The sequence below is a fragment of the Oncorhynchus gorbuscha genome, linkage group LG05 (genome assembly GCF_021184085.1).
Source record: "Oncorhynchus gorbuscha isolate QuinsamMale2020 ecotype Even-year linkage group LG05, OgorEven_v1.0, whole genome shotgun sequence".
Lineage (NCBI taxonomy): Eukaryota > Metazoa > Chordata > Actinopteri > Salmoniformes > Salmonidae > Oncorhynchus > Oncorhynchus gorbuscha.
Genome location: NC_060177.1, coordinates 37776413 through 37803210, shown reverse-complemented (window position 1 = coordinate 37803210; position 26798 = coordinate 37776413).

Here is a 26798-nt window from a genome sequence, read left to right as displayed (position 1 = left end):
AGGTTTTTACAGCACAACTTAAGTGGAGAAAAAGTTGCTCATATTATTGATGGCCATTCTACATTGTGGCCAATGCAAGACAGATTGATGGCTGAATACAGTGCCTTCAGAAAGTATTCCGACCGCTTGACTTTTTCTACATTTTGTTACGTTACAGCCTTGTTCTAAAATGGATCAAATGAAGAAAAGAAATCCTCAGCAATCTACACACAATATCCCATAATGACAAGACGGAAACAGGCTTCTTAGACATTGGCAAATGTATTAAAACTTAAAAACCTTATTTCCATAGATAATCAGACCCTTTGCTATGAATATCGAAATTGAGCTCAGGTGCATCCTGACCGTCCTTGAGATGTTTCTACAACTTGATTGGAGATCACCTGTGGTCAATTCAATTGATTAGACATGATTTGAAAAGGCACACCCTGTCTATATAAGGTCCCACATTTGACCGTGCATGTCAGAGTAAAAACCAAGCCACGAGGTTGAAAGAATTGTCCGTTGAGCTCTTAGACAGGATTGTGTCAAGGCACAGATCTTGGAAAGGGTACCAAAAAATGTCTGCAACATTGAAGGTCCCCAAGAGCACAGTGGCCTCCATCATTCTTAAATGGAAGAAATTTGGAACCACCAAGGTTCTTCCTAGAGCTGGCCACCCGGCCAAACTGAGCAATTGTGGGAGAAAGTCCTTGGTCAGGGAGGTGACCATGAACCCGATGAGAGTTCAGAGTTCTTCTGTGGAGATAGGAGAACCGTCCAGAAGGACAATCATCTCTGCAGTACTCTACGGTGCAGCATGGTGGTGGCAGCATCATGGGATATTTTTCAACGGCAGGAACTGGGAGACTAGTCAGGAGCGAGGCAAAGATGAATGGAGCAAACTACAGAGAGATCCTTGATGAAAACCATCTCCAGAGCGCTCAGGACCTCAGACTGGGACAAAGGTTCACCTTCCAATAGAACAAGGACCCTAAGTACACAGTGGCTTTGGGACAAGTCCCTGAATGTCCTTGAGTGGCCCAGCCAGAGCCCGGACTTGAACCCAATTGATCATCTCTAGAGAGACCTGAACATAGCTCTGCAGCAACGCTCCCCATCCAACCTGACAGAGCTTGAGAGGGTCTGCAGAGAAGAATGGGAGAAACTCCCCAAAAACAGGTATGCCAAGCTTGTATCGTAATACCCAAGAATACTTATGCTGTAAGCGCTGTCAAAGGAGCGTCAACAAAGTACTTAGTAAAGGGTCTGAAAACTTCTGTAAATATAATATTTTTTATTTGTAATACATTTGCTAACATTTCCACAAAACAATTTTTGCTTTGCATTATGGGGTATTGTGTGTAGATTGATGAGGAGGGAAAAAATATTACATTAATTTTAGAATAAGTGTCATGATGTTGGCCTGGGGGTATTTATGACAGTCATGAATAACGTTTTTCCTCTCTCTACCCTACTGATGTTACATTCGCAAAACCCCTGGTTAACATACAGATTATGGGAACATCAGAAGGTGGGGGGAAATGAATTATATTCTGGTAATCCGACCAATTGAACATATGCGATGGTACTTAATGAATTTGATGTCAGTTCGGTTGTCATCTGAGACATTCTCATCAATGATAAGATGACAAACTACAGTGGAAAGTCTACACATCAGAGTTATCGGATTCACATGGAATTGTTGTTCAATTTAAATGTTTGAATATGAAATGATTCGTGATTGGATGAAATGTAGCTTAGCTTCTAAAATGTGAGATTTGGGTTTTCATAAGATAGGGCTCTGCTCAATCAGTGGCCCGCCCCTGTGAAGGGACATGGGCTATGAAACTTTTCAAACACGCCCTCCTCTCCCACCCTATATAAGCCCTTGACGACAATATAACCACCTGTTCCGAGGACGTGAGGACGACAGTCCGATGTCAGAATGGTTCAGATAATAACTACAGAACGAAGCCAAGATCAGCATGAGCTTTGGTTGCGAATGGTATGAACTTTGAACTCTTATTCACTACAGAAGTGATACCTCCTAGCCGTTGAGTTAGCAACAGCCGCTGCAAACGAGGGTTAGGAAGGAACAGAGTATCCCGTCTACCATACAACAACGTTACTACAACGTATTCAATTTACCAGCGGAGACATTCTTCAAAGGACTCGGTTGGGCAACACGGCCTTCCATCTACCACCAACCTACCGAAGCGCAGCTCAGAGTAAAATATTTATTGCATTTTCCTTTTCCAAATGGACGGTAATTTAGAATGCATAAGATACTGTATTTACGATAGCACAGCTTCGCCCTTTGTTCCTCAGTCTTCCCGCTCTTTCACTTTCACCCAGCCCCTTTGCTTTTGTGTAACAAGCTGTCATATATATTCCGCCCGCAAGGGACGTTTTCCTTTATGACGTCATTTGTAATCAAGTTATGACTTAATTATGTGTACATGTATGTGTAATTCTGTGTGATTAGTTAGATATTTAGTAAATAAATAATGTAACCCAATGTTGTATTGCTGATTCAACTTGTTAGCCAGGGTTCCTGCAGATAACTAAGAATGTACAACTTTCAGATGAGACTGAATTAAGATGATTAATATTGCCTGCTATTTGATGTAAAATATTACTAGGTCTTTAAGCGTTTATTCGGAAGACAACAGCTCTATAAATATTATTTTGTGGTGCCCGACTCTCTAGTTAATTACATTTGCATGATTATGTCAATCAGGTCATATTAATTACGGATCAATTATTTTATTGAATAGCATGTCATATCACTTAATCCGGCATAGGCAAAGACACGACATAAGGCTGTAACATAACAAAATGTGGAAAAAGTCAAGGGGTCTGAATACTTTCCAAGTGCACTGTATAATAGTACTCTGGACTGGATATAATCTTTATGTGCTCCATCCCAACAGTATTCTGTCAGTGTCCCACTCAGAGCTACTATTGATGACTTGCAACATGCCCACTGTAAGTGTAAATAACTTTTGTTCATCAATATAACTGAATGCAACTCATCAATGCCAGAGGCTCAGACAGTCATTTTTACAACAGTACGTGATGCTTCTTGCTGCTAGTTTGGAAATACGTGTCTGGGCCAATTTGACAGTTATGGGCCCCATGCTAAGACTGCCATGCACCATTTTAGTGCATGTGTGTGTGTATGAATACACACTAATGATTTTAGCACCCTCTCTCTCAACAACCCTCGTAGCAGCCCTCAGCTCTGAGAGTGACTTCAGAAAGGCAAAAGGGTTGTCTAGTGTCTACTGTAACTATAAAAAAATACCTAATATGAAAAAGGCTACGTGTTAATTCATGTATGGTCAAATATACTATTTTACATGGCTAATATAATGCTAATCTAACATAATGCATGGTATTTTATATGTATATGTTAATCTATTGTAATGTATAAGTGATTTCACACTTCAGCTGCACCTGGTAATGCAATTGTTAAGATCGTGTCACGCGAAGATACGGTGTGTGGTTTTTTCACTACGACTCGGGTAACCATGCTGTTTACGTGGCTACTAACGGAATAAATTACCATGAACTTCGCAGGGTGGAGAAAGTGCAGGGTGATAAGCTTGATGCTCCTTTCCAATAAATATTGCAAGTCTTATTCTGGTGACATGATGATCAATGCTTGACTGCCGTTTGGCAAATAAAAATAATCTTGCTCTTTTGCCCATAATTGTCTCATCATGTAAGTAGCCTACCCGCACTGCACTGTATCTGCGAGCTGTTGGATAGAGCGCACGTGACAAGACCAGTGTAAGCACATTAGTTAAATAAACTTTTTTTGGTTTGTTCACAAATTGATCAGTAGAGTTTAAAATGCAATGGAAACCCATTAATTACATTTTTTTTACAGTACATGGGAACGTAACTGCAAAACTCATGTTTATGTGCAATGTGGCATCACACAGAACCTTTTATCCACAAAAAGTGGAAACACTCTGGTAGGAAAGTGATTTTTTTTATGCAGATTGTTGAATATTTGCGTGAAAATGTTTCACCAACTAGATGGAAACAGAGCTATACACAGCCATTTTTCTTCCCCTGGCATTGCTTCTCTCTCTCTCTCTCTCTCTCTCTCTCTCTCTCTCTCTCTCTCATTCTTCTTATTCTCACTCTCCTTCAGTCCTTCCCTCAATTTTTATGTGCATGTCTCTTTCTCACCTTGTATTTGCTTGTGTCAGCCCACTTACCAACATGCCACCCCCCCCCCCCCCCACTCTCTGTCTGCTAGTCTGTCTGTGCACTTGTGAAAAGTCATAGATAACTTGTAGAGTTTAACTTAACATTTCTTTATAATCTTTTATCTCCTCTTCTACCATACACACAGATGACTTTATTAAGTCCATCAAGGGAGAGTTCTTCCTTCTTTATTTCTGACTGCTGTATTGCATTTATTGAAGCCCAGCCATTTTACAAATTAGATCAAAATCAGTAGAAATAAAAAAACGTAATACCCTGACTAAAGAAGAAATGCAATTTCTACAATCTCTCATTTCCACCTCGCTGGCTCGGGGATTCAAACCATCTGCTTTTCAGTTATTGGCCCAACACTCTTTACCACTAGGGTACCTGGAGCAGATTGGTATTCTGGCAATTCTGCCAAATGCCAGATGGGCTGGACTCTTTTTGTTGTTGTTGGGTGGGCTGGTTGAAATTGACACACACAAATATATTTATAATAATAAAAAGGCAACATGGCTGAAGGCTCTTGGGCCTGTTAAGATATCTTTATTCATTTTTTTGCGCATTTTCTCTGTTATACTAATCTATATCAGTGGGCAACGGCCAGCCCCCTTACCAAGATTACATTTACTGTTGGATGAATACATGGCTATTACCAGTGGGTATTATATCTAGTTAATGTGCTTTGAGTTTCAACATTCTCAGGTGTTGAACCCAAAATTAATTTGCCTATGATATTACACTGAACAAAAGTATAAACGCAACATTGGTCCCATGTTTCATGCACTGAAATAAGTGTATTTCTCTCGAATTTAGTGCTCAAATTTGTTGACATCCTGTTAGTGAGCATTTCTCCATTGCCAAGATAATCCATCCACCTGACAGGTGAGGCATATCTGAAGCTGATTAAACAGCATCATCATTACACAGGTGCACTTTGTGCTGGGGACAATAAAAGGCCAATCTAAAATGTGCAGTTTTGTCACACAACACAATGCCACAGATGTCTCAAGTTTTGAGAGAGCGTGCAATTGACATGCTGACTGCAGGAATGTCCACCAGAGCTGTTGCCAGATATTTTAATGTTAATTTCTCTACCATAAGCCGCCTCCAACGTCGTTTTAGAGAATTTGGCAGTACATCCGTCCGGCCTCACAACCACAGACCACGTGTAACCTCCCCAGCCCAGGACCTCCACATTGGGTTTCTTCACCTACGGGATTATCTGAGACCAGCTACCCGGACAGCTGATGAAACTGTGGAATTTCTGCACAAACTGTTAGAAACCATCTCAGGGAAGCTCATCTGCGTGCTCGTCGTTCTAACCAGGGTGTTGACCTGACTGAAGTTCGGCGCTCACCTTCGGTGGCCACTGGCACATTGGAGAAGTGGGGTCTTCCCAGCTGAATCCCAGTTTCAACTGTACCGGACAGATGGCAGGCATGGCGTCATGTGGGCAATCATTATGCTGATGTCAGCGTTATGAATAGAGTGCCCCGTGGTGGTAGGGTTAGGAAGAATAAGCTACGGACATTGAACACAATTGCATTTTATCGATTGCAATTTGAATGCACAAAGATACCGTGATGAGATCATGAGGCCCATAGTCGTGCCATTCATCCGCCACCATCACCTCATGTTTATGCATGACAATGTGTGCATGTTTCAAAGATCTGTACACAATTCCTGGAAGCTGATAATGTCCCAGCTCTTCCATGGCCTGCATACTCACCAGACATGTCACCCATATTGCTCTGGATCGTGTTTGACAGCATGTTCCAGTTCCCGCCAATATACAGCAACTTCGCACAGCCATTGAAGAGGACTGGGACAACATTCCACAGGCCACAATCAACAGTCTGATCAGCTCTATGCGAAGGAGATGTGTCGCGCTGCATGAGGCAAATGGTGGTCACACCAGATACTGACTGGTTTTCTGAGCCATGTCACGACTTATTTGTTAATGTATCTGTGACCAACAGATCCACATCTGTATTCCTAGTCATGTGAAATCCATAGATTAGGACCTAATTTATTTATTTAAATTGACTGATTTCCTTATATGAACTACCTCAATAAAATCTTTGAAATAGTTTCATGTTGCGTTTATATTTTTGTTCTGTGTAGTTACTGCAAATCAAGAAGGGGTGCTGAGGGAAAATCGGACTCTATTTTATTTTTTATTTTTTATTCACAAAAGTAGTGCAATGGTCCAATATAGCCGTCTGTACTGCGGGTAAAACAATAACTGTACACCCCACAAAAACAGCTACGTGTCACGTTTTGACCTTAGTTCCTTCATTATGTCTTTGTGTTTGGTCAGGGCGTGAGTTGGGGTGGGTAGTCTATGTTGTATTTCTGTATTTGGCCTGGTATGGTTCTCAATCAGAGGCAGCTGTCGATCGTTGTCTCTGATTGAGAATCATACTTAGGTAGCCTGTTTTCCCCATTTTGTTTGTGGGTGATTATTTTCTGTGTCTGTGTTTTCCACACAGAACTGTTTCGTTTTCAGTTTGGGTAATGTTCAGTTTTGATTAAAAATAGGACAAACACTTACCACTCTGCGTATTGGTCCAATCCTTCCTACTCCTCCTCAGAAGAGGAGGACGAAAACCGTTACACTATGCATAAAGATGTATGTAATTAATCTTTATTGAGCAAAAAAGTTTATCTGGAAATCATGGTCTATAGTCTATTTGTCAACCCAAAATACATAACAATCACTGGTTGCTGACTGCACATCAAAATATCTTTAAATCAAATCCAATTTTATTTGTCACATGCGCCGAATACAACAGGTGTACAGTGAAATGCTTACTTACAAGCCCTTAAGAGCCGATAAGATGGCAGCCATCCCCTCTGGGGGGGGGTTAGTTTGCGGTGTCGTGTCTTTGGCTATGCCGGATTAAGTGATATGAAATAAAATTATTTCTCCGTAATTAATATCACCTGATTGAGCTAATCATGTAAATGTAATTAACTAGAGAGTCTGGCACCACGGAAAAATATTTATAGAGCTGTTATCTTCCGAATAAAATCTTAAAGACCTAGTAATATTTTACATCAAGAGCCGTCAATATCAATTATCGACCTAATTCAGTCTCATCTGAAAGTTTAAAATTGGGTTTAATTATTTATTTACTAAATACCTAACCAATCACACAGAATTATACATACAAACAATTAATCATAACATGATTACAAATTACGTCATAAAGTAAAACGTCCCTAGCGGGCGGAACAGATATGACAGCTTGTTACACAAAGGAAAAGGGGCTGGGTTTGAGTGAAAGAGCAGGAAGACAGGAACAATGGCGAAGCTGTGCTATCGTAAATACAGTGTCTTATGCATTCTAAACTACCGCCCATTCGGAAAAGGAAAATGCAATACATATTTACTCTGAGCTGCGCTTCAGTAGGTTGGTGGTAGATGGAAGGCCGTGTTGCCCAACCGAGTCCTTTGTCCTTTGAAGAATATCTCTGGTGGGCAATTGGATACGTTCTAGTAATGTCTTTGTTTGGTAGACGGGATACTCTGTCTGTTCCTTCCTAACCTGCGTTTGCAGCTGCGGTTGCTAACTCAACTGCTAGGAGGTATCACTTCTGTAGTGAATAAGAGTTCAAAGTTCATACCATTCGCAACCAAAGCTCACGCTGATGTTGTCATGTTTTGTCATATATTGTCATGTCTTGTCCCTGTGCTTTCTCTTCTATTCGTTTCCCCCTGCTGGTCTTATTAGGTTTCTTTCCCTCTCTCTCTATCCCTCTCTCTCTCTATCGTTCCGTTCCTGCCCCCAGCTGTTCCTCATTCTCCTAACGACCTTGTTTTCTCTTTCACACCTGTCCCCTATTTTGCCCTCTGATTAAGTCTCTATTTCTCTCTCTGTTTCTGCTTCTGTCCTTGTCGGATCCTTGTTTGCTGTTCGCTGTGTACTTGTTCCGTCCTGTCGTGTTTTTGCCTTCATCAGATGCTGCGTGTGAGCAGGTGTCTCTGTCAGCTACGGCCTGCGCCTACCCGAAGAGACCTGCAGTCTGTGGCCGCTAATCCTGTTGTTCCCCTCTACAAACTAGAGGATTTCTGTTATCCCCGTTTGGACATTTCCTGTTAAGGTCCTTCTGTAGCTCAGTTGGTAGAGCATGGCGCTTGTAACGCCAGTGTAGTGGGTTCGATCCCCGGGATCACCCATACGTAGAATGTATGCACACATGACTGTAAGTCGCTTTGGATAAAAGCGTCTGCTAAATGGCATATATTATTATATTATTATTATATTATAAGGATTCAGGATTTGCTATTTTTCTGTTTGGACTTGAATAAACTCTGTTTCTGTTAAGTCGCTTTTGGGTCCTCACTCACCTGCATAACAGAAGGATCCGACCAAGAATGGACCCAGCGACTACGGATTCTCTCTACTCTGCTGTCGAGTTCCAGGGAGCGATGCTAGGCAGACACGAACAGGAATTGTCTGCTGCTCGACATGCCGTTGAGACCCTGGCCGCCCAAGTCTCCGGCCTCTCAGAGGAGATTCACAATCTCCGCCTCGATCCACCGGTTACCTCCTGGGCTTCCGGGTCTCCGGAGCCCAGAATTAATAACCCACCGTGCTACTCTGGGGAGCCCACTGAATGTCGCTCGTTCCTTACCCAGTGTGATATAGTGTTCTCTCTCCAGCCCCACACGTACTCCAGGGGTATTGCTCGTATCGCCTAAGTCATATCTCTCCTTCCTGGACGGGCTCGGGAGTGGGGCACGGCTATCTGGGAGGCAAGGGCTGAGTGTACTAACGAGTATCAGAACTTTGAGGAGATGATACGGGTTTTTGATCGTTCTGTTTTTGGGAAAGAAGCTTCCTGGTCCCTGTCTTCCCTATGTCAAGGTAATCGATCCATAACGGATTACTCTATAGAGTTTCGCACTCTTGCTGCCTCCAGTAACTGGAACGAGCAGGCGTTGCTCGCTCGTTTTCTGGAGGGACTCCATGCTAAGGTTAAGGATGAGATTCTCTCCCGGGAGGTTCCATCCAGCGTGGATTCTTTGATTGAACTCGCTATTCGCATAGAACGACGGGTAGATCTTCGTCACCGAGCTCATGGAAGAGAGCTTGCGTTAACTGTGTCCCCCTCTCCCCGACACTACCATCTTCCCCCACTGGCTCTGGTGTTGAGCCCATGCAGCTGGGGGGTATTCGCATCTCGACTAAGGAGAGGGAACGGAGAATCACCAACCGCCTCTGTCTCTATTGCGGTTCCGCTGGTCATTTTGTCATTTCATGTCCAGTTAAAGGCCAGAGCTCATCAGTAAGCGGAAGGCTACTGGTAAGCGCTACTACTCTGTCCTCTCCGTCAAGTTCCTGTACTACCTTGCCGGTCCATCTACGCTGGACCGGTTCGGCAGCTTCCTGCAGTGCATTAATAGACTCTGGGGCGGAGGGCTGTTTTATGGACGAAGCCTGGGCTCGGGAACATGACATTCCTCTCAGACAGTTAGGGGAGCCCACGGCCATGTTCGCCTTGGATGGTAGTCCTCTCCCCAGTATATTATGTGAAACACTACCATTAACCCTCACAGTATCTGGTAACCATAGTGAGACCATTTCTTTTTTGATTTTTCGTTCACCTTTTACACCTGTTGTTTTGGGTCATCCCTGGCTAGTGTGTCATAATCCTTCTTTTGATTGGTCTAGTAATTCTATCCTTTCCTGGAACGTTTCTTGTCATGTGAAATGTTTAATGTCTGCTATTCCCCCTGTTTCTTCTGCCCCCTCTTCACAGGAGGAGCCTGGTGATTTGACAGGAGTGCCGGAGGAATATCATGATCTGCGCACGGTCTTCAGTCGGTCCAGAGCCACCTCCCTTCCTCCTCACCGGTCGTATGATTGTTGTACTGATCTCCTCAAGAAGCGTTTTACATCCGCTCCTATCCTTGTTACACCTGACGTCACTAAACAGTTCATTGTCGAGGTAGACGCGTCAGAGGTGGGCGTGGGAGCCATTCTGTCCCAGCGCTCCCATACTGACGATAAGGTCCACCCTTGCGCGTATTTTTCTCATCGCCTGTCGCCGTCGGAACGTAACTATGATGTGGCTAACCGCGAACTGCTCGCCATCCGTTTAGCTCTAGGCGAATGGCGACAGTGGTTGGAGGGGGCGACCGTTCCTTTTGTCATTTGGACTGACCATAAGAACCTTGAGTACATCCGTTCTGCCAAACGACTTAATGCGAGTCAGGCTCGTTGGGCGCTGTATTTCGCTCATTTCGAGTTCGTTATTTCTTATCGTCCGGGCACTAAGAACACCAAGCTTGATGCTTTATCCCGTCTCTTCAGTTCTTCTGTAGCCTCTACCGACCCCGAGGGAATTCTCCCTGAGGGGCGTGTTGTCGGGTTGAATGTCTGGGGAATTGAGAGACAGGTAAAGCAAGCACTCACTCACACTCCGTCACCGCGCGCTTGTCCTAGGAACCTTCTTTTCGTTCCCGTTTCTACTCGTCTGGCCGTTCTTCAGTGGGCTCACTCTGCCCAGTTAGCTGGCCACCCCGGTGTTCGGGGTACGCTTGCTTCTATTCGCCAGCGTTTTTGGTGGCCTACTCAGGAGCGTGACACGCGCCGTTTCGTGGCTGCTTGTTCGGACTGCGCGCAGACTAAGTCCGGTAACTCTCTTCCTGCTTCTGCTCCTGCCCTTGCTGTGTCTCAGTCTGTCCCCAGCCACCGCATCTCTCCTGGTCCTGTTCCTGCACTTGCTGTGTCTCAGTCTGTCCACAGCCACCGCCTCTCTCCTGTTCCTGGTCTTAGCCTTGCAGTGTCTCAGTTTGTCCATAGTTGTTACTCTCCTGGCCTGTTTGGTCCTGATTGCTCAAACGCTTACAGTTCTCTACCCGTGTCTCATTTTTATAAGAGTTATTGCACCAGATTCCCTCTTCATCGTTTCCCGTTACGGTCCTGAGGAGAGGAGTTGGGTTCTTTCTCGGGACGTGCTGGACCGTTCGTTGATCAATGATTTCCTCCGTTGCTGCCAGGGTTCCTCCTCGAGTGCGCCAGGAGGCGCTCGGTGAGTGGGGGGTACTGTCATGTTTTGTCATATATTGTCATGTCTTGTCCCTGTGCTTTCTCTTCTATTCGTTTCCCCCTGCTGGTCTTATTAGGTTTCTTTCCCTCTCTCTCTATCTCTCTCTCTCTCTATCGTTCCGTTCCTGCCCCCAGCTGTTCCTCATTCTCCTAACGACCTCGTTTTCTCTTTCACACCTGTCCCCTATTTTGCCCTCTGATTAAGTCTCTATTTCTCTCTCTGTTTCTGCTTCTGTCCTTGTCGGATCCTTGTTTGCTGTTCGCTGTGTACTTGTTCCGTCCTGTCGTGTTTTTGCCTTCATCAGATGCTGCGTGTGAGCAGGTGTCTCTGTCAGCTACGGCCTGCGCCTACCCGAAGAGACCTGCAGTCTGTGGCCGCTAATCCTGTTGTTCCCCTCTACAAACTAGAGGATTTCTGTTATCCCCGTTTGGACATTTCCTGTTAAGGATTCAGGATTTGCTATTTTTCTGTTTGGACTTGAATAAACTCTGTTTCTGTTAAGTCGCTTTTGGGTCCTCACTCACCTGCATAACAGATGTTGGCTTCGTTCTGTAGTTATTATCTGAACTATCTGAACTGGATAAAATACCAGGGGTAGCGTATTCATAAATCCTAAGGCCAAGAGACGCCATTCTTCCCTGAGAAATTCCATCATTTGGTGCTTTGTTGATGGTGGTGGAAAACGCTGTCTGAGGCGCTGTCTGAGGCACCTCAGAATATACCACAAGCGTTCAATTAAGTTGAGATCTGGTGAAATGAGATGGCCATGGAATATGATTTACATCGTTTTCATGCTCGTCAAACCATTCAGTGAACATGCATGCCCTGTGGATGGGGACATTGTAATCCTATCGCCATGGTAACCAAAATAACAACCAAAAGAATGGCCTGCCCAGCATTTTTATACATGACCCTAAGCATGATGGGATGTTAATTGCTTAATTAACTCAGGAACCACACCTGTGTGGGAGCACCTGCTTTCAATACACTTTGTTTCCATCATTTACTCAAGAGTTTCCATTATTTTGGCTGTCACCTTGTACTGTATGTTGCCTCTCATCAACACACTCCAATAGTAATACACTTTATACTGTAGTTTAGGTCTGACTCATCTTGCCCACTACCTCTCTGTAGTGCCCATTTGGGTGCTGCATGGCAGCAATTATGTGCTGAAATCTCTTTCTGTTGCATCTACCACTAATGAAACGGACTCGGAATGAATCACACAACCTCCGCATTGTGTGGGCCTATACACAGAGCAGCGCTCAAATCAGCACGCTTTCATTATCTGTTCGTTCTCCTGTCTCCAAACAGTGCATATCTCATAACCTAATTAGTGAGTGAATTAGGCTTCAAATGAGCAACAACTGCACTAACAATGTGCTGCCGCATTAAGTAGGCAAATTGAATATTTCCATAAATTAACAGCCACAAATTGGCTGTGCGACACTTGTCGATTGCAGTTGGGGAAAAAACTCTGAACTCACTAACCAGCATTTGCTTAGGGGCAACGTTTCCAGAGAATAAATAAGTAAGGTGAACAAAAAGGAGAGAGAGAGAGAGAGAGAGAGAGAGAGAGAGAGAGAGAGAGAGAGAGAGAGAGAGAGTGAGTGTGTGTGTTCAACAGGCTGTACCTCCTGTATAATGACTCGCCTCTTAGATAGATGTAGTCTCTACACAGAAAACTGCTCGGTAATTGGATCAAATGTCCATCATTGTTGTTGTTTCCTGACAGAACAGATGAAGTCTGATAGAACAATTCCCATTTCCCTGTCCAATGAACTTACTGTAAAACATTCCCAAATAGGTTTTTCTTCTCATATGGTAGACTATTGGATAGGAGTTTCAACAATTCTGAAAAACAGTGTTGACGTGTTGACGTTTTTTGAGTTGAGTTCTGCCTGTTGCCAGCTGTGGCCTGTGCTTTCATGCGTAGTGTAAGGGTTGTGGAGTGTAGGCGTAAAGGGCTAGGCTCTAAGGCCCTCAAATTCTAACTTGGATCTCGAAGACAGTTCCACTGCTTTTTTTCCATTCTTCACCTCTAATCAGGGACCGACTTAGAAACTAGGACACCATGTGGGTGCAATTCTCAGGTAGCCTCAAACACCATCATTAAGTTTGCTGACGACACGACAGTGGTACTGTAGGCCAGATCATTGACGGCGATGAGTCCGTCTACATAGAAGAGGTGAGTGACGTGGCAGTGTGGTGCCAGAACAACTTCTCCTTCAACGTCAGCAAGACAAAGGAGATGATCATGGACTACAGGAAACGGAGGGCCGAGCACGCCCCCATCCACATCGACGGGGTGGTAGTTGAGAGGGTTGAGAGCTTCACGTTCCTCTGTGTCCACATCACTAAGGAATTAACATGGTCCACACACACCAACACAGTTGTGAAGAAGGCATGTTTAACTCCTCTTCCCCCAGGAGGCTGAAAAGCTTCTGCATGGGTCTTCAGAACCTCAAAAGGATATACAACTGCGCCATTGAGAGCATCTTAACTGGTTCCATCACCGCTTGGTATGGTAACTGCTTGGCATCCGACCGCAAGGCGCCACAGCAGTTAGTATGTACGGCCCAGTACATCACTGAGGCCAAGCTCCCTGCCATCCTGGACCTCAGGATGCCAATCAGGCGGTGTCAGAGGACGGCCTAAAAAATTGCCACAAGACTACCAAATAGTATGAGTAGCTATTTGGTTAACTAGCTCCATTGACTCTTTTGCACTAACTCTTTTGACTCATCACATGCGCTGCTGCTACTGTTTATTATATATCCTGTTGCTTAGTCATGTTACCCCTACCTATATGTACATATCTACCTCAATTATCAATTACCTCGTACCCCTGCACATCGACTCTGTATTGGTACCCCATATAACCAAGTTATCATTACTCATTGTGTATTCATTCCTCTTGTTATTATTTTTATATATTTTCATCTCTGCATTGTTGGGAAGGGCCCATAAGTAAGCATTTCACTGTTAGTGTCTACACCTGTTGTTTGTGAAGCATGCAACAAATACTATTTCATTTGAAACAAAAAAATATCAGTAGTCCAGACCTCGTAGGGTAATTTGAATACCCCTGGTCTTGAAGTTGTTTCTGGACTAGGATGTAGACTCTTTGCCAAAGATGGTGGATAAATTAAGATGAACGACTCAAGCCGTTTACCATAAAACATTTTTGAAAGGTTCCTGTTTGAGTAAGTGCGCGTTCCCTCTCTCGTGTGGGCATGCTTTCCTACGTGAGCTTATGGTTCTTCCCTAATTTCTGGCATCGTCCCGCAAGAGAGAGAACAGCTGTCTATGGTTTACTTATTACCCCCACTCACGCCGCTCGCCCGGCCGGCGCCACCCCGCCCCGACCGGTGAGCTGTCTCCTTTTTCTACCATCTCTGGGGCAGACCCTCCATGGGGCAGAGTAAATGAGTAGACAAGAGCGGATCTGCCCTGATAAGAAAAAATGAGATAGTGGGATGTCTCGTTTTATCTGTAGTCCCTGTTTTGGCCCCTGTGGAGCTCTACAATGACACTTCCTGTTCACTGGGCGTCTGGTAGATGGACGTTGATATGTCAAATTTTTCCTTCCTGTATAGGACCTTACCTTAGTTATTACTTGGTACTTGGTTATTACTCCCTCAATTTCAATATAAGTTAAGCACAATGTTAAAATATAAAAGTATATTTCTCTCTCCAGCTATCAATTTCCCTCACTAAGTCCCCCCCGCCCTCGACTATCTCCTCTTAACTTTCTCTCTGTCCCACTCCTCTTTCTCCCGCTCTCTCTCTCCACATTTCCGTTCACCTCTCTCCCTCAGTCTCCTTCCCTCTCTGTCTCTCTCTCCCTCTCCGCCCCTCTCCTGCTGTTTATTGTTATTTAAGCACTACAGTGCTTATCGACTCTTTGTTTTAGTCGGTGCAGGTTGGTGTTCCGGTGTGGTGGATGCAATTACCAGGGCATTTTACCGGGTAACAGTGGGGATTCCAACCAGGCAGAGGAATTCAGTTGGCCGACGTTGCCTTTATTAGGTGACGAGAGATCTGATTCAAACACTCACTACAGTCTCTCTTGCTCTATTCCTCTCTCTACATTCTACACCTCCCTAGCCATGATATGTTCTGTCGGTAAAGTACAGTATAAGTACCCTTACTCTCGTCTCATTTCACTCACAAAGAAACGTACTTAGACTGAACGTTTTCTTACGTTCCGCGCCCACTGAACACAATCCAGGATCGGCCGAAATGAGGTGAATGGAGTCTTAATCAAAAGATTGTCATCCCTCTCATGCATAGTCCTTACAGCAGGGTTCGGTTCAATTTTGAATTGAGTTATGAATTGCTCTTTAATTCGAATTCAATTATTAAATTTCAATTTAATTTGAAATGGCCACACAACACAGGAAGCAGAATTTGAATTAAAGGAAGTATAATTCAATTCAAGTGGCTTGTTTGTTTATTCTACATATTACTATACAAATTTTTATTTTGACATGTTTGCTTACCAATAACATGTAGCATACAGTTGAAACATTTCATTTTTAAAACTCATTCTCCTAAAACAATTTTAAATAGTTACAGTGGTTTGGAAATATACAAAAATCATGTTGCATGTTGTCTATAATAATTTAGCATTTCCGTTTTTAAATATCATAAAGGAAAAAAAATCCTAGAATGCATTAGATGAAACACTGCTGTGTAAGGAAACAATCTAATATCTCACAACAAATTTTAAAAAATACTGTTTGAAATCTTTGAGTTATAATCAATGTAAAACTTTATTTGATGAGTCGGGCGGCGTTGAACTGTCCCAATCCGACGAACAGATGCTAAACTCCACGGCCCCATGGGAGACTGGACAATCGCAAAGCATAGGAGATTGGGAAGGTGGTCTGGCCACTGTTCATCTATCCGAGAACATCCGGTCCAGCTATCAAACAGCTTTGCCTGCTCGAGATGGAGTTACCAGCCCCCTGGAGTCAGCGTGGATCCTGGGTGCACACCAACCCCCCCTCCCCCCTGGCCTGCCGACATTCTGTGGACAGACCAAGGTCCACTGTCACCCAGGAGCCTGTGTCCATGACATCAACTCCCTCCTGCCTACGGTTCTGGACAACTACTCCATCATCACTCGCGTCGGTTTTAATGACCTTCGTTTTAGGCAATCTGAGGAACTGAAGGAGGATGGATTTTTTTATTTAACACCCTCACTAGCACATGGAAGAGAATAATTATCTCTGGCCCTTTCCCGTGCTAGCGAAGGGATTTATTTCAGCAGACTCTTTGCCCTGAAAGAGTACCTGAAAATACTTTGCAATGACAGGAACGTCTATTCTTGTGACAACGGTAGTTTGCTGTGGGAGCAACCAGCACTTTTTTAAAAGAGAAGGGGTTCACCCCAGCCGCAGGGGTTCCAGGATTATATCCAGCAACATCGCAGACTGTTTTAGAGACTGACGGATAGGGTCTGGTTGTGGTAGTGCTCCAGTTCTACCTGTCAGAATAAGCAACAGAGGACTTGGAAAGCATATTAACTCCTGTAGAAATGGCACTATGGTTATTGTGTGTAACCTAATTTTATGTTCCTTTAACTCCGCCTTCTAGTGAGTTTATATAAACTGTCATCTCTTGCCCTTCTGATAGATTGGAGACTCAGAAAACGTGGTTACAACGTTAATAATTTGTTAATTAATTAGTTTTTCATTGGTTACCTCGAGGCAGGTGCCCCAGGGGCATGGCGCTTTTAAATGTTAGAGCAATCACATTTCTCGTGAATGACCTCATTACTGAGCGCAAAGTCGATTGCTTGTTTCTCACTGAAACATGGCTGTCATCAGACTGTAGTGCCACTCTTATTGATTGACTACGGCTTATTTTTTTAAATGTAAGTTGTATTTATTTTTTTCCCTTTTTCCACAAACAAACAAAAAAAATATATAACATTTTACAGCATAAAAAAATTGAGCAATGACATCCAGACATCCAGCATAGCGCACATGCACAGTCCCAATATTATCTGACAAGCTGCAATACAGACCTAAATGGGTTCACAAGCGTACGTCATCACCTCCCAGTCTTAGAAATAAATAAACAAATAAAAAGCGTTCAGCTTCGAGAATTGTCGTTCCTACCAGTGATCCTAGCAAGCATTTGTTCATAAGATGCTACCTCCGACATTGATTCTATCCACTGTTTCAGAGTAGGAGTGGCATGACCATTCCAAAAATCGAAGGATTACTCTAGCTACTGTAATGACACCAACTGTGATCCGTGCAAATTCCTCAATTGTTACATTAGGTAACTCTGTTATATCGCCCAAGAGACATATTCTCCCGCGAAACTGGAATGGTTAATAACCACTACCATTCCTCCAGATATATTAAAGCATACATCCAGAGAGGTGGATATAATTACATTCCCATATTGCGTGTAAAAAATGTCCCAGTGGTCTTTTTTGGCATTTCCAACACCGAGGATTGTTGGTCTGCCACATCTTATGAAGCCTTGTTGGAGTCCAATAAAACCGATGTAGTATCTTATAAGCCCCCTGGCTTCCCTTATGTTCCTCCCTGAGCTGGACAAGATCCTCAACCAGGCCTCATCCTCAATTTCAAACTTAAGGTCAATTTGCCATATTGTTCTGAGGTTTTGACAGTCTTTCCTCTGCAGATGACTAAATATTGAGTAAAACATGTCTGCTTTGTGATTGGGTAATTCCAAAACACTCAGCTATTGGGTTCTTTCCTGGATGTTATTGATAGCCGGTTAACAAACATTCTCTCAATTGTAAATATTTCCAGAAATGTCCCTTGTCTCCCATATATTTTTGTACCAAATCTGAATATGACATTAAAACATCTTCATTGTACAGATCACCTATAGTACGAATTACTTTCGTTAGCCACTGTTTCCAGTACACATATTTCTTTCCTATCCGTAGCCTAGGATTGTGCCACAATGATAAGTATCCTTGTTTTAGATGTGAAATTCTTGTGTACTCTTCTCCACACCTCTTGAGTGTAACAAAATTGGGATGGGAGTTTCAACAGACCTCTCCCCTTGTAAGACTATGTGATAACCTTTCACCCCTGTTGAAACCCTAACTTAGTTTCCATTCTATTGTTATCCAATCCAAGCCAGCTTCCTTTTTGCCCCAATGTTTCGCCAATTTAGCCATTTCAAATTATACATTTTAACATCTGGTAAATCAAAGCTTCCTAAGGTGGGCACATCTTCGTTATATTTCCTGGGTTTTTTCCTATCCCTCAAAGTATTTATTTAATTTGTCATATTGTTTAAAATACCGGTCTGAAATATTCATAGGTAACGTTGCAGAGATATAATTAAATTGTGGGACCACAGCCATTTTAATTATGTTGATCTTTCCCCTAAAGAAAATTGTATCTTTTCCAATTTTTCTAAATTGGTCTTAATCTTGACTAGTAGTGGCAAAATATATTATCCCATCGCTTCCTCCAAATTTGTACTAAATTTAATAGCTAAATATTTAATCGCAATAGGGAAAACAATTGAAATTAAATGGGGTAACAGTTCTAGAGTAACATATGGCATTGATTGGCATTGCTTCTGACTTATTCCAAGTGAATTTTGTAGCCCGACATACTAGAATATGATTAATTACAAGTAATCGTGATACAGACTGAAGACGATCAGAGACCAGCAGTGGAATATAATCTGCATACACAAGCAGCTTGTGTCCTTTTCCTCCTCCCATGTACAACATTCATTTCTGGATCTGTTATCATTGTCACAAGAGGCTCTAAAGCTATGGTGAACAGGAGAGGGGAGATGGAGAACATTTATCATTAGGATGGACTGATCTCCATATGTCTGCAAGGCCCATATCTTCTGCTTGCAGGCCCATATCTTCTGCTTGCATATGTATTGCAAGTCTATCCTTTGGCGAGGAGTTGGTTAAAGTCTGCCCCTCCATATGTCCCAGTATAACGTTGACCTCGTGAAACAATGTGGGTCCTCCTTGTTGGGAGCATATATGTTGCATAATACTACCTTAATCCCATTTATAATAGCCTCAATGCAGATAAGCCTGGCAAACTCATCAGAGCGTTGCTTCAACATTACAAAATGAAGTATTTTGCTTATCAGGATAATCACCCCGTTTTGTTTGGAAATAATGAGCTATGATACACTTCTGCAACCCCTAAATTTCAGTGCCTCTGTATCTGTTAAATGTGATTCCTGTATGAACACAATATTCGCCTGTTTTGATTTAAAATATGTCAAAATCTTTTTCCTCTTCACTTGGTTACCATAACCATTTATGTTCCAAGAGATTATGTTTACATAACCATTAGCCATGTTTGCGCTGAGTACAGCCTGTGAGCGTGAAGTGTCCCATTTAACACACGTGACAACTCTACTGAACATTATTATATAACGTGTCACAACATATGCTCCAGCTGTGTAAATCTTCTCCAGGATCGGTGTCCCGTCTACGGGACAGTTGTAAATCATATAGTGTAATGTGTCATGGACGCAGATTATTTTGTTGTTGGTACAAATAAGTGTCTTATATCAGCTGAAAGCTTAAATTCTTATTAATCTAACTGCATTGTCCAATTTACAGTAGCTATTACAGCAACAAAATGCCATGCTATTGTTTGTGGAGAGTGCAGATCAACAAAACACTTTTTTCACTGCGACATGTTTGATACATTCACATCTAAAGATGAAATATTTACTTACATTCTGAAATATTGCTCTGATTTGTCATCCTAATGGGCCCAGATATAACATGTAGTATCATTCTGTTAGATAAAATCATTTTTCATATCCTAAAACGGACCAAAGATTCTCGCTGGCTTGGAGCCGGGCGTGGAATGCGAGCCGCCTAGTGGGACACCTTTGGTAAGCAGAACTGGCGCTGTGGGATGAACTGAACGCCGGGTTAAGGCGCCCGATGCTCATCAGACCCCAGAAAAGGTGTTGGTCAATATAGACAGCAAGACGGTGGCCATAGAAGTCGGAATCCGCTAATGAGTATGTAACAACTCACCTGCCGAATAAACTAGCCCTAAAAATGGATGGCGCTGGAGCGTCGGGCCCATACCCGGCCATCGCCGGCCATTGGGAGCGTCTAGGGTTATGCCACGACAAGTAGGAAGGCTGCCGCGGTGAGCACGGAAGCCTAGGGACTCTCCAACCCCTCCCTGTATGACACATGTTAGAAGTGAGTTGAACTGTCTCTAACAGGCTAGTGCGAGGAGGTAAGGGAGGGGTCCTCTAGTAGTTCCTCTCCAACCCCCCCTAGTATGACACCAGGTAGGGACATTTCAAACTATCTCTGGCATGTTAGTGCAGGGAGGTAACCCCTCCTTGTAGGTCACCTGTTCTCAGGTGTCGATACCGATGCAAACAAGAGTAGCCAACCAGAGAATGGTGGCTCAAACGCATCCCCGGCTCCAGCTGGAAGGGGGGGAACTAAGTTTTGGGAGACGGCTGATGGAGCTTCGGCAACATCAGTATGATCACAGAGCCTCTCTGGTGAAACATTTAAATGCGCATCCCTCGCATAATTAGGTAACTCTAAACCGCGAAGGTTTGAATCGAACGCCAGCCTTGATGGGGCCCGTCAAGAGTGAGCATTAAAGGGAGCTGGCCGGTGCTTAGTGGTTAGGTAACATGTATCACTCACACCGGCGAAACCCACACATAGTGTTACAGTTCCATGCAATGCAGAGGGTGCCACCATCTGACGCACGGTTGAATAATTCCAGTCTTTTGTCACCCTCAGGTCTCTCACAATGACGGACAGAGTCAAGCAGTAGGAATCGGATGCCCTCCCCAGCGGGAGCACCCTAGATAGTCAGTGTCAGCCCTTTGGGCTCGTTTCCAGGTAAGTAGTGCCTAGCAACATAGGTTTTTTGGTGACTGATGGCCAGTTGGTAAGTCGGAAACAAGTCCACCCCGCCATGCGGATCAACCGAGGGTCAATTGGCTGAAGTTCAAAAGAGACGTAGCCCTGCTTCGCCGGTGCTCCTCATGTCAAAGTGAAGAAATTCAATAAAGCGCAGGTAAGGGTGTGAGTGAATCTGTTAAGGGCCCCCCCACCCCAAAAAAAAACAACTATGAACGTAACATAGCTTCTCGATGAGTCAATCATCACAGAACTGTTTTTGCTGCTGCAGAACCTGCAGTCTCAACTCAAAATTCCTTTTGGCCCGTGAGATGCTTGAAAGGCTAAATTAGCAACATTCCCCAGAGTGCCGCAAACACATAGGCTACCTTCATTTGTAAAGTAAACGGCATACAATTGAACTTGTATTTTACCTTGTCTCGTCTTCTTTATCTAGGCTAAACACCTTGCTCTTGCAAGAATCTCTCTGCCTCCACGTTGTCCTTGAAAATCATTTTCTTTCCCTTCCTAGTAAAGAGAAGGGTCGCTGGGAATGCCAGTGTCTGCCTGATGTTCTTCTCATGTAGTTCTTTCTTTGCCGTTGCAAACTGCTTCCTCTTCATTGCCAGTTCATTGGACAGGTCTGGGAAAAAAGACAGCCGGCGGCCTTTCCACTGAACGCCACCATTTTCTTTATCCACTTTAAGTAACTTGTACCAGGCTGTAGATCTTAGGAAGTGGATAACCATTTTGGGGGGCCTATTCTCGTCAAATCCAAATCCTTCTCGGATGATTTTCAGCACACACGAAATTAGTCCACCGTCAGCCTCACAATCCTCTTTCAGATGAACCAATCTCACTGTATTTGTCCTACTTCTGTTCTCAAGTTCTTTGACACAATTCCACAGTATGTCCAGCTTTTTCCTTGTGATTCTCATTACCCTTCTCCAGACGGGAGATAGAATCCTCCACTGTCGAAATCGGTCCCTCTGCTCCATCCATCCTCTCTTGTTTCACATCAACTTTTTCCTTTAGCTTGGTAGTTGTTGTTTTTATTGTGGAGACGTCGGATGCAACATCCAACAAAATCGTGTTCATCTTTCTCATTTGCTCAAACAATTCCTTCAGATTTACACATTTCTCTGGGTTTACGTGTTTCTCCATGTCTTGGTGGGGGGGATTGTTTGCTGTTTGATGTGGCCTTCTGTGAAAACCTCTTGTTGGGATTTAAGAAGTTTTTAGCGTGTGTTGAAATTCCAATAGCATCACTTTAGTGAGATGTTTCAAAGTAAATGTTAATTATGTTTATATTAAACTGTACATCAAGTCAATATAGTAAGACAAAAATGAAAGTGTATGCCGTTGAATTTCAGTATTTGCGGGCGGGTATTAGGAGTGCTCTAAAGTGCTGCCATATTTTTTGGCGATCCCAAGTGACTCCCTCCGGACTACAGCTTTTCATACTCCTTCAGAAAAGGGAAAGGGGTGGGGGACAGACTCTATTTCTACTACTACTCTCAGCTGTAAGGACATTTCGTTTGGTGACTTTGGATCTTTTGCGCATCATGCTATACTGTTTAAATGTCAGCCACCAGTGCAGGCCATAACTCTTTATAGGCCACAAAACCACTGCCCCACTTTCTTTACTGATTTCTCTCAACTATTGTCTATTGACCTTGACAACTATGATGAAATCATTGTGTTGGGTGATTTCAATTTTATCCAACATGTTACTGGGCCCACCTATAACCATGGCCATTCTCTGGACCTGGTTATTACCAAGGGGCTTTCTATTGACATATCCTTTATAGTAGATGTTGCTTTATCTGATCACCACTGTGTATTGTTTTACTACCTTGTTACCCATAGCACAGGGTAATACTGAACACATGATGCTATCTAACCTCTGAATTTGCTACAGATTTGATTTAGTGTATGAACAATACTCCACCACCTATTGTTATGCAGGTGAGTGAGGACCCAAAAGCGACTTAACAGAAACTGAGTTTATTAAAGTCCAAACAGAGAAAACATAATCCTTAATCCTTTACAGGAAATGTCCAAACAGGGAAAACATAAATCCTCTATAGTTGTTGAGGAGAATTGCAGGATAAGCGGCAACAGACTGCAGGTCCCTTCGGGTAGGCGCGGGCCGTAGCGGAACGAGACACCTGCTCACACGCAGCATCTGATGAAAAGGCAAAACACGACAGGACGGAACAAGGACACAGCAAACAGCAAACAAGAATCCGACAAGGATTCTTGTTTGGGACCTAATCAGAGGGCAAAATAGGGGACAGGTGTGAGAGAGTAAACAAGGTCGTTAGGAGAATGAGGAACAGCTGGGAGCAGGAACGGAACGATAGAGAGAGAGAGATAGAGAGAGAGAAAGAAACCTAATAAGACCAGCAGGGGGAAACGAAGAGAAGAGAAAGCACAGGGACAAGACATGACAATACATGACAATACATGACACCTATTCTTCCTTCCACTTGTGATTCATTAGTTGGTAACTTTAATTGCAAATTAAGACCAACCATTGATGCCATAGCTCCAGTAATGTTGAAAAAGGCCACATCCAAATGAAGAGCACCTTGGATGAGAGGAAACTAATCAATTAAAGGGAAATTGCAGAAAGGTAGAGCGGAAATGGAGGAAGTCAAAGTTGCCAAAATGCCAGACGGGCACATTTTTCTAACTTGATCACTAATAATCAGAATAATTCAAGAGTGCTCTTCTCGACCATTGATGGCCTTCTCCCCGGCACCTTCTTCAAAACAGTTTTTAATCCATATCTGAAGAAGTGCAAGCTATTGTTAATCGTTACTTGAAACTTTCCCAACTGCACTAAAACTGCTATGGTGAAATCCCTTAAAGAAAGGTCATCTAGATTCCTCAGCTCTTAGCAATTATCGGCCAATCTCCAACCTTCCATTTTTTAGAAAAATGTAAATTAGTTTTCAAACTGATTAATGATTTTTTAAATAGACAACTATATTTTAGAAAAATTCCAATCTGGTTTTCATGCCTACGACCACAGAGAATGCCTTAGTTAAAGTGGTAAATTATCTTAGAGCCAACACAGATGCCAAACAGCTCTCTGTCCTTTCACTCTTAGATTTACGTGCTGCATTCTACACTGTTGACAGACTGGAGAGGTGGGTTGTCCTTCTGGTTCTAAATTGGTTTAGGACCTATTTAACCAGTCAAGGGTTTTTGTCAGAGAAAATACATGTCACATGTGGCATTCCACAATGTTTGATTTTGGGTCCAGTACTGTTCCGTTTATACAGCGGAGTAGGAAGTTTACATACACCTTTGCCAAATACATTTAAACTCAGTTTTTCACAATTCCTGACATTTTATCAATGTAAAAATTCCCTGTCTTAGATCAGTTAGGATCGCCACTTTATTTTAAGAATGTGAAATGTCAGAATAATAGTAGAGAATTATTTATTTCAATCAATCAAATGTATTTATAAAGCCCTTTTTACGTCAGCTGATGTCACAAAGTGCTGTACGGAAACCCAGCCTAAAACCCCTAACAGCAAGCAATGCAGGTGTAGAAGCACGGTGGCTTGGAAAAACTCCCTAGAAAGGCCATGACCTAGGAAGAAACCTAGAGAGGAACCAGGCTATGAGGGGTGGCCAGTCCTCTTCTGGCTGTGCCGGGTAGAGATTATAACAGAACATGGCCAAGATGTTAAAATATTCGTAGATGACCAGCAGGGTCAAATAATAATAATCACAGTGGTTGTCAGGGTGCAACAGGTCAGCACCTCAGGAGTAAATGGAGTAAGTGCTACCTGTCTGGTAGCACATCCAGTGAACAGGTCAGGGTTCCATAGCCGCAGGCAGAACAGTTCAAACTGGTGCAGCAGCACGGACAGGTGGACCTGGGACAGCAAGGAGTCATCAGGCCTAAGACATGGTCCTAGGGCTCAGGTCAGGAATTATTTCAGCTTGTATTTCTTTCATCACATTCCCAGTGGGTCAGAAGTTTACATACACTCAATTAGTATTTGGTAGCATTGCCTTTAAATTGTTTAACCTGGGTCAAACGGTTTGCATACCCTTTCATAAGCTTCCCACAATAAGTAGGTGAATTTTGGCCCATTACATCTGACAGAGCTGGTGCAACTGAGTCAGGTTTCTAGGCCTCCTTGCTCGCACATGCTTTTTCAGCTCTGCTGACACATTTTCTATAGGATTGAGGTCAAGGCTTTGAGGATGGCCACTCCAATATCTTGACTTTGTTGTCCTTAAGCCATTTTGCCACAAATTTGGAAGTATGCTTGGGTCTTCCATTTGCGACCAAGCTTGAACTTCCTGACTGATGTTGCTTTAATATATCCACATAATTGTCCTTGCTATCTATTTTGTGAAGTGCACCTCCTGCAGCAAAGCTCCCTCAGCAAAGCTCCTCCACAACACTTTTTATTTATTTATTTCACCTTTATTTAACCAGGTAGGCAAGTTGAGAACAAGTTCTCATTTACAGCTGCAACCTGGCCAAGATAAAGCATAGCAGTGTGAACAGAGAACAACACAGAGTTACACATGGAGTAAACAATAAACAAGTCAATAACACAGTAGAAAAAAAGAGTCTATATACATTGTGTGCAAAAGGCGTGAGGAGGTAGGCAATAAATAGGCCATATGAGCGAATAATGACAATTTAGCAGATTAACCAGTTATGCATTAGGGGGCGCTATTACATTTTTTGGATGAAAAATGTTCCCGTTTTAAACAAGATATTTTGTCACAAAAAGATGCTTGACTGCATATAATTGACAGCTTTGGAAAGAAAAGACTCTGACATTTCCAAATCTGCAAAGATATTATCTGTGAGTGCCACAGAACTGATGCTACAGGCGAAACCAAGATGAAATTTCAAACAGGAAATGCCCCAGATTTTGGAGGCGCTTTGTTCCAATGTCTCCTTATATGGCTGTGAATGCGCAAGGAATGGACCTACACTTTCTGTCGTTTCCCCAATGTGTATGCAGCATTGTGACGTATTTGTAAGCATATCATTGGAAGATTGACCATAAGAGACTACATTTACCAGGTGTCCGCTCGGTGTCCTCCGTCAAAACTATTGCGTAATCTCCAGGTGCGTGCATTTCCATTTTGAAGAGAGGAGAAACTAAACTGCCACGAGTGACTTATCATCGAATAGATATGTGAAAAACACCTTGAGGATTGATTCTAAACAATGTTTGCCATGTTTCTGTCGATATTATGGAGTTAATTTGGAAAAAAGTTTGCGTTTTAATGACTGAATTTTCGGGGGGTTTTCTCAGCTAAACGTGATGAACAAAACGGAGCGATTTCTCCTACACAAATAATATTTTTGGAAAAACTGAACATTTGCTATCTAACTGACAGTCTCCTCATTGAAAACATCCAAAGTTCTTCAAAGGTAAATTATTTTATTTGAATGCTTTTCTTGTTTTTGTGAAAATGTTGTCTGCTGAATGCTAGGCTTAATGCTATGCTAGCTATCAATACTCTTACGCAAATGCTTGTTTTGCTATGGTTGAAAAGCATATTTTGAACATCTGAGATGACAGTGTTGTTAACAAAAGGCTAAGCTTGAGAGCCAATATATTTATTTCATTTAATTTGCGATTTTCATGAATAGTTA